This window comes from Protopterus annectens, chromosome 12.part0, assembly GCF_019279795.1.
Source record: "Protopterus annectens isolate FY-2018-M chromosome 12.part0, PAN1.0, whole genome shotgun sequence".
Classification (NCBI taxonomy): domain Eukaryota; kingdom Metazoa; phylum Chordata; order Ceratodontiformes; family Protopteridae; genus Protopterus; species Protopterus annectens.
This window is the reverse complement of record NC_056746.1, coordinates 636,220,212-636,233,818: the sequence shown is the minus strand read 5'-3', so window position 1 is coordinate 636,233,818 and position 13,607 is coordinate 636,220,212.

Below are 13,607 nucleotides of genomic sequence, written 5' to 3'. Positions count from 1 at the left end.
TTGGAGTGTGTTTCCATGCAATTGGCTATGGGAATGTTACCACAGCTGTTCCACATACAATCAGCTAGAAGAGGGCTGCAATTCATGCAGAGGCTATTAGCTGATCATGAGCATCACTTAAAATACACATGCTGCTGCCTACGCAAAGCAGGTGTAAGTCTCCACATCCACCAGAGAGGGAGTGAGAGAGGCAGACAGAGGCAAAGATAAGTCAGGGAGGGGTGGGAGAGTAAATCTTAAGCATGTTTGTGTCACACACCTACCAGTGCAGGGTATCAAACTCCTGACGACTATGTAGTGCTATCACATGTCTATGCAGTTATTGGATATGCCACATATGTTACATGTTGATGAGTCCTCCAAACGTATATGTGATGGTGAATGACATCTGCAACAATGATATGGTAGCTATACAGTAGGTGTAGTACACATGCATGAACAGGTGTCAGCTTCAACACAACCACACTGTCACAGGGACACACATACAATGACACACTTGGCAGGGCCAGGAATACAACTCATCACTAGTGAGATTGCCACAACACAGTACAGTGCAGGTATCACATGCACCACAGGGGTCATATGGAGGTTATATGGGCAAAGGGTATGTGGAGGTGTCTGACATCAGACAGCATGCTTCAGTATTCCAATGGAGGTTGTAGTGAGTGTGACTGTGGTCATAGGCATCATAAAAACACACACAGACACAGGGTGCCAGTACTGACATGCATGGGTGCATTGCTTCACAGGTGTGTAGTGGTCGACTGTACCAAATGGCTATACAAGGCTAGGTGATGTATATACCTTGGCATCAGGCTGCATGACAATGGTCTGCCATGTGGTTCAGGGCTGTAGTGCCGGGATTTGCCAACACAGGTGTGTATTGTATTCACCATCCAGTCACCTGGGTAACTATTGCATGTGGCCAATGCTGTGCATTGCTTGCCATGTATGTGTTCCTTAGTCCATGACATGGACAATGTCTGGGATGTGCACACCTCCCACATACATGCACAATGACATGTGGAACTGTACATGGGGTGTCTGGCCCATGTTGTGTACACAGATTATCATTAGATGTGCCAGTCCTGGCCTCATGTGGTGGGAACTGTTAATGGACAGCAGGTTGACCGTGCACCTATATTGATAGCATGATACCGGTATTTCCTGGTGTCAGTGGCATCTGTCCACATAGGGCATGTTTTTCAGGCATAGTATGTCCTTTGTGGGTCACATTTGATGGCACCACAGGTGTTGAAGGTGCCCAGTGGGGAACATAGGGAAGGTTCACTGTCGGCATGTATGTGCCTATTGTACTGATGGACAAGGTGACATGCCCCCTGTATCCCACTGCAATCACACCATAGTTACTATCAGTGGGCAATATGCAGGGTACTACCAGCATAGCAGCTGTTGCCTAGGCAAGTGTGTGTGTTTGTATGAGACATGAGTTGAGAGTGTTCTCTAAGTAATACAAGGGTTGCTAACTTTGTTCACCTGGCCTTGATGTCATATGTAGGGGTATGGATTTGCACTCCAGCCTCTCAGCTATTTCACATCTGTTATTCCTGTATGGTGGACATTGTGATATATACTAGGGCCAAAATATAAGAAATTTGCAAAACCTGCACTACACTGAGTCTAGATGTTACACACTCACAACCACCACCACAAAGGATACGAATGACAAACACAGACAGACACACACACACACACACACACACACACACACACACACACACACACACACACACACACACACACCTGTCATGAGAACTCCTATCTAACTAGTTTAGCACACTACAGCCCTATGCAGTTACAGGATGCACCACGGAGATTACTGGAGTACTCCTTCCCCAAAGGTGTATACCACAGTGAATGACATCAGCAGGATTGCCAAAGTAGGGCATTTGAATTGCAGTGAGTGTGACTAGCCTAGGATGCATTGCTCCCTACACAGACATAGAAACACACACAAAAACATCCACAACTGCCATGTGTGGGAATAGAACCCCTACCATAGTTCTATATCACATTACAGGATGAAGCTGTTATAGCACGCACCACAGGGATTACTCGAGTACTCTTTCCCCAAAGGTGTATTTCACAGTGAATGACATCAGCAGCCTTGCCAAAGTATGGGCATATGAATTGTAGTGAGTGTGGCTAGTCTAAAAAGCATTGCTCTCTACACAGACAGAGACACACACACACAGTTGCCATGTCTGGGATTAGAACCCCTACCTAACTAGTTTGTCACACTACAGCAGTTATAGGATGCACCACAGAGATTACTGGGCTACACCTTTCCCAAAAGTGTATTTCAAGGTGTATGACCTCAGCAGGCTTGTCATAGTAGGACTATGGGGTGGGCAGTGTGTGTGCATGGGCCATAATCCATTCATCTAGAGATTGACACACCACATGTGGGCACACACAGGGTTATATTCAACAGGTACATGTATACAGCTGCTACATGACTACTTCCTTGTACAGTCATGTTGCACCACATAGTCTGTAATGCTGACAGATACCGGTGGCTAACGTCTACAGTGAGTGACATTTACACCTCATATGGTTGTAGCCATTTGGCTGTGTGCTTGGTGGGACAGGGCTTATAATGGATGGCTCCTTGTCACAGTCACTCTCTTCCACAGATCTATGTAGTTCTACTTTTGGCTTATTATAGTGTGTTGTCCTTGGATATGTCTGTATTCCTATCCACTTTGTGTGCAAGGCATGATTGGTGCATACTGAGGAGTGTATGCACTAACATCTGCAAATGCCAGATATGTATGGTCCACTGTTGTTTGCAGACATGGGCTTCATTTGTTTATGTGTGTGAGCATGCCCACTATGACCTTTCAGCATGTTGTTTGACATTGCCTTCATTTCTCTGTGTGTGTGAGCATGCCCAGTATGCCCTTCTGTAATTAATGTGCGGATCGATTCCAGGTAGTTTGTGCTCCGGTGCAGACCTTTGTGCTGTACACCTACAGGTAGCAAACTGTTTCTGCAGGGTATCCATCAATCATTTGGAAATATGGGGGCAAACTGTGCAGGGGATAGTGTGAACTGTAGGTGATTGTGTCTGTGCTGCTTCAGCTGCATGGTACTGCTGTTAGCAGGGATATTCAGACATGTCTACTGTTATACACTGTGATGTTTTCTGTTCTCATGTACTGTCAGGTGGACATTCTTGTTCACAGTGATGTCTTGGGGGACAAGAGTGACTGCAGCTGTGTCCGGTATTGTGGGCAGACATCTATGTATTCATGGTAAGTTATGCCATTCTGGAGGGGGAGCTGCAGACACTTGCTGCTGGGTCTGTGTATCCAGTTCAGCACCTTGGCACAGTGCTGGCAGAGGATCCCATACTTGTACATCCATCGACATGATAGTATGGCCTTATCTTGCTGTGGCAATGCCTCACAGCTGTATAGATTTACACAGGTTACTCAGAGGCAAGAGCCATGGGTCAGGACATTACCCCTATTGTGGTATACGGGCAGGTGTGTAGCCACCCATTTATGTGTTTGCAGCCAGGGAGAGTGTGTGCACACAGCTTGGTGTCAGACCCTGCACATTCCATGCTGCCCATGCTGCCACCCCCCCCTATGTTATTCTAACCTCTTCCATACATTATGCATACATTCTTTGATACTTTCCCTAAGGGTATCACCCCATCACAGGTGTGTGTTAGTGTTGGTCCACAGTTCATGCATTGGGACATGGTGGACATGTTACTGTGGTTTGTCCACATGGCCTTGCATATGGCTTATGTGGAGTGTGTTATGTTGTTATTTGGGTGTCCATGACATAACATGCATTGGCAGTAAGTGTGAGACACAGGCCTTTGGCAGTGGCCTGTGGGCCATTAGGTGTTGCTGTGGGCCAGATGTGGTAGGCCATTGTATTTTTTCAGTCCTACAGTCTCAGACCACCATACAGTATATTCCTGGGGTGACAGGATAGGTGGGATAGGTGTTCATACCAGTACCTACTATCAGTCTTGATCAGGTGGTGTGGATGCTAGCAGGGTGCTACCTACAGCTAGGGACACACCTGCATGGGACACCTGCACTGTATGCTGTATTCTTCTACTATTGCCATATACAGGTGGGGTCATATTGTACCCATTCCCCACAGCAGGGATATGACCAGAGAGGTACCTGTGGGTGGTGTTTGCGTGAGCTGGGTGCATGTGTGCTATAGACACTACTTGCATCTGACACACAGATATGCATGAGGTATTCCAGTTATGCTGGCATGTGCAGGTACATCAGCTGTTTCCCAATACATCAGTCCTCCCTCCTTTGTGATCTGCAAGTGCTCGGGCAGACATCACCAGTATCGCCTACTACAGAACCAGTTAATGTGATGCATACCTGTACATACAATTCCAAGGGTGTCTCCATTTCACAGTGACACAATATATACTGTATGTCTGGGGTACTTCCCCCTGTGTACTGCTTGTATATCTAGCCCAACAGCCATGCCATGTTAGTCTTTCAGATGGTGACACATATTACCACCATACATTTACAATGGCTTACTGCTAGCATGTGTTATACTAGTGGGAATTGCCTTTGGCACTGCAGTTGTAAGGGCTTGTCCCTGTCATCAGCAGTAGTGGACACTGGCCACCAGGTCTTACTTCAACATGCATACATACTGACCACTCTCACACAATATGACACACACACCAATCTAACACAACACAGACCTGCATATTGTGCAAATGCTACAACCTATCCTGCTACCTTGGCCACCTCTGGGCATCTGTGCTCCACTGGTATTATACCTACACATACATGTTACTACATTTCTACATAGGGTTGTTGGGGGGCACACTTGACTGTTACGACGTGTGTACATCAGATGGGGGGGCACACCAGACCATTACTACATTTCTAAATAGGTTGGAGGGCACACCTGACTGTTACTACATGTCTAGGTTGGGTTTGGGGAGCACACCTGACTGTGTGTACATTCCTACACAGGACTGGGGAAGGGGGGCACACCTGACTGTTACTACATGTCTACGCAGGATTGGGGGAGGGTGCACACCTGTCTGTTTCTACATTTCTACACAGTGGTTGGGATAGCGCACACCTGACTGTTACTGCATTTGTATGCTGGATTGGGGGAAGGGGCACACCTGACTGTTTCTACATGTCTACATAGGAGTGGGGGGCACACCTGACCGTTATTACATTTCTACATAGCATTGTGGGGAGACACACCTGACTGTTTCTACATTTCTATACAGGATTGGGGAGGCACACCTGACTGTTACTACATTTCTACGCTGGATTGGGGGAAGGCGCACACCTGACTGTTTCAACATGTCTACAGAGGAGTGGGGGGGCACACCTGACTGTTTCTCCATTCCTACATAGGATGGGGGGGGCACACCTGGCACTTGTACACATTTGCTATGACTGTACTGGTATGTCAGGTACTCCATTTCATTCTGTATTCTAACCTATCATGCTGACTAGAGGCATATCAGTGTACTACAGGTCTTAGCTCTGGTTGACCTACATATAAGTGTCTGACTTCCTACCCTTCAGAACTAACATCCCACTGCCTAATCTGTTGTAGTCTGTCTGTGTAGGCCTGGGGGGGTTACCCATAGGCATCATTCAGAGGCCATAACACAGCCTCTGTTTGTGTTTGTCTACACCTGTTCTGCTGGCTGAGACTGTTGTTGGGTATGTGAACCTCCTGGACTGGCATGTGTGAGTCATATGGACACAAATGTTGCCTAGCACATTTCCTGCAGTGGGTTTTGTCACCCTGTGTAGTACTGGCTAGTATGGTGACTCCAGTATCTGTTACAGATCTCATGGTGCCACTATGGGTGTCTACTATCTGCTGGCATACCATTCAGCCACCTGATTCCCTTGCATGGTCACATCCATACCATAGATACAGGTAACAACACATTCTACTCCATTCAGCAATTGGTAGGTTGATTGACTTACCTTGTGGGTGTGCCAGTATTGAGAATGGTGCTGGTGGGCTGCCTATGTCAGATGCACATAGTACACTCCCTATACATGGTTGAGCACAGGTAGTGTCATCTTTGGCATCCCTTTTACTGTATGTGCGAGTTAGAGAGAGGTGTCATTCCCTGGGTCTCTATTGTGTCAGTGTATGTGCTATGCGTTGCCTCTTTGCCAAGGCCAGGGCATACACTGGGCACACTTCCATCTGCCTACTGGGGCAGGCTCAGGTTGTTCCTCCTCCGAGTCACTCTGTGCCTGTGCTGGCCTTGGCATTAGTGGGGGGCTGTCTGGCCCTGCCCCATGCTGTTCCTGCTGCAGCTGTTTCTGCAGGATCATATTGTGTAGCATGGCACATACCATAACAATTTGAGCACATGTAGCTGGTGAGTACTGCAGGCTCCACCGGATGTGTCCGGGCACCGGAAACATGACTTGAGCATCCCAAACACATGCTCTATTATAAGTCTGGTCTATGTGTGTGCCTCATTATGATGTTCTTGTTCGGGTGTGTGTGCGTTTCTGATCGGTGTCATCACCCACAGCTCAATTGCATAACCAGCATCCCCCACTAGTTGGCCGTAAGGGATGTCCCCACTGGCAAATCTCTGGTACAGCTGTGTCAGATGCCAGATGTGGGAATCATGATAGCTTCCAGGGTAGCAAGCACACACATTCATTATAATGCTCTGGGCATCGCATACAACCTGGCGGTTGATGGAGGGGAAGCCCTTGCAGTTGATGTAGACCCTACCCTGATCACCAAGTGGTGCTTTGATGAGTATGTGCATGCAGTCTATAGCATCTACTACCACAGGGTATTCTGCTATTTGGTGGAAGAGATACATATTGCTGGCCAACACCTCATGCATGTTGAGAAAATATACGTGCTCACCGATGTGTGCTGACATGGCATCCAGGAACTGGTGGAATACTCTGGATGCTGATGCCTGTGAGATCCCTATGATATCCCCAGTTGAACTTTGGGAGGTACTTGTGGCTAGTATTCCTAGGCCTACACATACCTTGGTATCCAGTGGGATGGGTTCCCCTCTGTTAGTTCGGTGTGTCAGGCGTGGCCGACACAGCTCAACAATTTGCTGTAGGAGGTCCCTGTCCACCCTATAGCACTCCACTATTTCCATCTCATGTAGCCCCTGGTAGGTTACCCTGGGTCTGTACACTCTTCTCCGTCTTCTCACTGTGGGTTGGTCGACAGAATTCCCATCCTCACCACCCTCAGCCTCTTCCACATGTTGTTGTATGATGGCTGCTGCAGCCCCTATCATTTTGTTGTTTTGTTTGTTAAAAGTTCCCCGCTTGTATACACTGGTGGTGTAGAGTATGGGAAAAAAACTGAGGGGAAGGTGTTTGTATAGTTTATAGTAGTGATCTGGGCTGGTCTGCTGCCTGTGTAATTGGCTGATTCTGATACATTTCATCTGCCAGCTAAGCTAGTTCTCCTAGATTACCTTCCTACTGCTGTTTTCCCTTCCCATTGCCTTCCTTTTTAAGCCCGAGGGTGCGTCGTGCAAACACAGTGCTCAGATGTGAATGGAGCTGCTATTTCTTGGTTTACTTTTGTTTTTTTTCTTTACAATCCAGTGCACGGCGTGCACACCCGCTTAGGCAATGTAAAGAATGCTAGGCAGCCTCAGACACATCCCCTTGCCTAGAGCCACAGGGCTCCAATCCACTTACAGTATGCCTGACACCCCCCTATGATGTCAGCTAACTCCTAGGCTTGCACCAAGCTATTCCTGCTCTTACACTGTTGGGAGCTGACTAGCATTCAGGGGAAATCTGGGAATCACTGTCATTCCCATCATTTACATAGGATTGCCTGCTAATGCATAGTTACATGTCCCACACTCAGCCTTCCCCTTAGCAATCACTATTCACTGGCCATGTTGTCTTCTGCCTGCCATAGGGTATAATGGCAGAATAGTGATTTTAATTAGAATGCTGTAATGCTGTAAAGCATATTCTGTAATTATCATAACTTGTAACTAAGTCACCAAGCTCTGCTTCCAATCTGATGTCTCTTACTTTTAATTGTGTCTGTCCATGAGAATTGTGAGTCCCTACTAGGGAACACTACTAAGCCATTGTATGTAATCACTTTGTTTTTATAATGGTTTGCTAACTTCTGTATTATCTATGTAAGTTTGTCTATGTGGAGCTTTTCTCCCCGAGCCTCCGCTGAAAATGGACATGTATCCAGTCAGACTATCCCTGTAAACAAATGTAAAATAAATAAATAAATAAATAAAATGCTTATTTTAGGTTTATTTTCTTACCCCCCCCCCCCAATTCCATTTGCGCGCCACTGCCCTACACTTAAACAGCCGAGATAGGCTAAAAAAAAATAAAAGTTGATTTTTTTCAAGTGTTTTCCATGCCATTGTCATTGGCATTCTTTCTACATGATATCCACCCTTTATTTGGAGCTGTCATGGCTCCATTTTGTAATTTGCAGAAATGTACTCCGTTACTGGTGGAGTACATTTCTGTAGATTACACTAGTCCTGCACGGCCGGTTTCTAGCTTCCTAGATGTCAAATTCACCTCATTTGCATGGATGTCTCCTGCAAATGGGGTAATTTGCATACAGGGGCTGAGTCCATGCAGGACTAGTGCAGGAGTGCTCGCGCATACCCCTACAGGTTATTCCTGGATCACATGGCAGACATATTGCCTGCTGGAGCTCCTGCACTAATCCTGCACACTGTGCAAGGCTTGCAGAATCCGGGGGAATCTATGTTGCAATCATAAATGTTTTTGTATTTTCAAAAATCACAGTATACCAAAATAGATTGTGTTAGACAATGGTTCACACTTTTGAAACATATCATTTCATAATTTTGCTACTATATGAGATTTCACACGGCTTCAAGTCCACATAACACACAAAGCAACGGCCAAGTGGAAGGAATTGCACAAAAAATGAAAAACCTGATATTTCTTCAAAAACGCACATTTCTCAATTGTCATATAGAGACATGAACCACTGTAATTAAGAGATATTTTATTGTTTCAATATCTGATGGGTAGAAGGCTAAAGTCAAAGCTATTATAAGTTAGTTTTACTTTTACTTTTACTAGAAAACAAAACAAATGTTCTTAACTTACTAGGGAAGAAATAGCAAAAAAACAAAAAGTAGCATGACAGGCATATGAACAATCGTGGTTCTTAAAGAAAGGGAAAGACAGAGACTGCAAATTCCAGCAAGTGCAAAAGGCTTGACAAGAAAGAATACATGTTTACTAAAAGCTAGGATGTTGCACAGGATAAGGTTCTAGACCCTACTGTGTTGATGGTCTGGATTCAAAAATCTATCCATGAAACATCTCAGCAAGACATAAGCACTAGGTAGCTTATCAACCACAAGAGGAGTAGTTTCTGACCCAGAAATTGTAGTTTATTGGCCATTTGGGCAGTTTTTCTGTGTCTTTCAACTTTCTGGTTTAAAAGCCTGTGTTTATGTGGGTTTGTGCTTGTTTAAGCTCAGCAGATCCAGTTTTGGCATCCTGCAGACTAGGACTGTTTTGTAAGTTTCTTAGCCCCATAGACCTTTCTGCATTGGAGGGAAGCCTTCTAGCTTATCAGTGGTAGTGGTGAGCACTAGGTAGCCTGTCTATCACAAGATGAGTGGTTTCTGCCCCAGAAATTGTAGTTTACTGGCCGTTTGGGCAGTTTTTCCATCTCTTTCAACTTTCTGGTTTAAAAGCCTGTGTTTGCACGGCTTTGCGCTTGTTTAAGCTCTGCAGATCCAGTTTTGGCATCCTGCAGACTACAAGAGCAACAGGAAGGAGAAAAGAGATACTTTAAGTGCCTCCACTTTGATTTTTGCATAATTTACTGCTCTCTCCACTTGTTTTTTTGTCATTTTTTAATTTATCTGCATTTATTTAAACTGTATTTGCCTTAATATTTCTACACAGTCAAGTGTACTAGTTTGTACTGCATTTAAATTGTTTTTGCAACTGTTCTAACTGCTTTTCTGCAAAAAAAAAAAGTTCTAAGCTTGTTTCCCATCTTTCCTGTAACTGGTCTAGTCCAGATACAGATTTCCTGTATTCAGGACTGTTTTGTAAGTTTCTGAGCCCCCCCCCCCCCCAGACCTTTCTGTGTTGGTGGCAAGCCTTCTAGCTTATCAGAGGGAGTGGAAAGCACTAGGTAGCCTATCCACCACAAGAGGAGTGGTTTCTGGTCCAGAAATTGTAGTATATTGGCAGTTTGGACATTTTTTCCATCCCTTTCAGCTTTCTGGTTTAAAAGCCCATGTTTGCACACCATGCAGTGGTGCTCAGCTGATGTAAACTATTAACGGTGCCAGAACGTTTGCTATCCAATTTTGCCCTTAGAACGTGCTTGTTCTTTTACATCTTGCACTACAACTAGCATAATCGGCTAGCACTTTATTAGGCTTTTGTAGCATTTACTGTAGCACATGTAGGTGTTATCAGCACTCACTGTTCCTGCACAGTAACATGACCAGTACTTATTAGTTATGACCACCCCTCCTGGTATGACTGTAGGGCAATTTTGTATACCTTCTCCTGCTAACCTGGTGCACTTGGGCATTCTGAGACAGTGTGGCAACTGTCTAATGTACACAGACAACCCTCTCCTCTGAATTCCCAACACTCATACCTGTGACAGATGCACTTATATCACCAAACTGGAAGCAGTGCATGCTCCAACCAAGACTGGACTAGCTGGTAAACAGGAGAAGGTCAGCACCTGCAACTCACTACATAGAACACACAGCCCTCCAAAACACCAACCATCACAACCTACACATAGAAATGCAAGCCATACACCCACCTTCATGGAGGCTCTAAAATAACCCAAATAACAGAGACCCATGAGATAGAAATGCACTCAACTACCACAACACAACACCAACCCCAGAACGCATAGCTCACCACCAGAGTGTGTCCCTTAACCCAAGCCCTTAAGGCAAAACACTTTGCCCAATGTACTAATCATAGGAGACTCAACTGTGAGGCACACTGATGTCCCACTCACTAGGCTGAACAAGGAGAAGGTGACAGTCAGTTGTCTATCAGGTACCTGGAACTGCCACATAACACATGCACTCGGGTCACTCCACAACTATAACTATGACTCAGTCATTGTCCATGTGGGTGTGAATGACCTGAGACATACCTCCCTGGACTACATGATGGAATTCTCAGATTATTTGGCCCAGGCAGGTATGACCCTAGCCCTGAGCAGTATTCTACCATCACCCAGAATGATACCACAGTACGAGCAGAAAATAATTGACTTCAACAATTGAAAAAGTTTCTGGTGTCATTCTAGGGGATCCAGTATCTGTTGCCTCGGACGACATGATCGACAGACCTTGATGCTTTGCAAGAGATGGTCTGCATCTGTCACCCCTGGGATTCCGGGTACTGGCTAAGTCACTTGCCACCCCAATAGTGCCTTTTTTAGGCAGTGTTCCAAAGACCAAAATTCCACTGTAACAACTACAAACAAATGCAATCTGAGGGTCATGTTGCTCAATGCTAGAAGTCTAAATCTAAAGATACACTCGCTTGAAGCTCTCCTCAAAATGGAGAATGTTGACGTCTGTGCTGTAATGGAGACCTGGTTTAAAGAGGCAGAAAGCACCCCGGCACTTCCAGGCTACAACTCATTCCATACCTTTCGGCCCAAGTATATGGCTGGAAGCTCCAAAAGCTGTTGTGTCTCCAAATTCTTAAAGGATACGCACACCTCTAGACTGGTAGCCCAGCATAATGCAGCCAAGATACATCAGGTACAACTAATACTGGGTAAGACAGCGATACAAGTCATAGCCTGCTATAGAACCCCAAACATGTCCCTAGACTCTCACTCCAACTTCCTATGCACCCTGGAATCTATCAAAGTCCAACCCAATACTTTCATACTGGGTAACTTCAACTACCCCTCCATCAAATGGGAAAACTGTTCAAGTACCAATGTACAGGCCCAACGCTTTCTGGAATTTATCATTTTCAATGCCCTGAACCAGCTCATTCTGACCCCCACTAGAGGAAGCAACATCCTCGACCTGGTTATCACCAACATGGGAGACTGTTGCTCCATACCTATAGTCAATTTGTTAGAAAAATCTACATGCTGCTTAGAAAATATATTTACATACTGCTTAGAAAATATATTTACATACATGTTACCTAGAAAAATATATTTACAATGTGTGCTGCTTAGGAAGATGTGCATTTAATCATTCAAACATATATGAATTGTGTGATCAAATATATAGAAAAATGTGTGCTTTAGTTAGGAATAAATGTACTTAAATCCATAAAGGTTAGGTAATGCATTTAATTCTGTCTTGCTAGAATAATAGAAGAAATAAACCTACATATTACTGCTTGAAGCACAAGCTGCAGTGTAATCAGAAATTTGACCTTGGCAGCTTGCAGATGCAGTCTGGCTCATGTCTTTCAAGTAAAGATTATTTTGCAAAGTTAGAAATAATAAATCTGTTCGCATGTATGTCCTCTTTCCTGCCTCCACCAGGAGATATCTCTGATAGTGCGCAGCTGGAAGCAAGAAAGACAAAGGGAGACTTTAAGGAAGACATACATCTATTGTATTGGAACTAATCAGAGAACCTTGAATTGGCTACATCCTCAGGAGGTCATCGTGACTGACCAGCTGTCTGCAAGGCTGCAACATTCTCATGGGAAAAAGGACTTTTTGAAAAACACAAACTCAGCAGCTTTTATGAATAACTATGATGTAAAGACCCTGTCACTGACCACACCAGTAAGGTGGGCAAAACTGATAATGAAATGTATATAACCAATGTGTTTTGGTCAATAAAACAGTCAAAATTCTATACAAACTTTGTGTATGGTTTTTTGCCTCCTAATGTACATTAGTGATATCTGAGTTTTCTCCTGCATTATTGTTTGTTATTAATTGACATTGTGTTTGAATAACTCAATGATTTTTACAGTCTGACTCTAACAAATTTATTTAACATCTTGGTCCTAATGAATTCCCTTGGTAAGCTACAGGTCAGAATATATAGGTGGTATTGAAGTTGTCGTGCCCAAAGAGGCTGTCCACTTGTCTGATCTGTGAAAAGCGGAAAACTGGGTCCTAAAAAGCCTATCAAACATAAGCAGGAGGCTCGGGTAAGCAGAATTCCTCTCTTTGTTTTGTTTTAGATCGGGGACCAGGTTACACTGTGCTATTGCTAAGGTTTGTGATAGCAGGAGAGAGGTGTATTGTATCTTGAGTCATAGATCAGGAAATAAAGCAAAACAAAGTAAACAGTCATTCTAGACACTACTGTGAATACGGGAATAGAGATACCACGTGGTACAAGAGAAAGGGTTACGTAACAGTTTTGTTTTTTCTCTCTCTCTCTCTCTCTCTCTCTCTCTCTCTCTCTCTCTTTTTTTTCTTTCAGGGAGATGGGGGACGAATGCACTAAAGGGTCGAAGATGCAAAATATATGCAATTACAGAGAGCAGATAATGTGAGATATTTTGCAACATGGGTTAACAAGTATGACTTTGATGGTAAATTGGATAAAATGGCATTAATAAAACTTTTAAGAC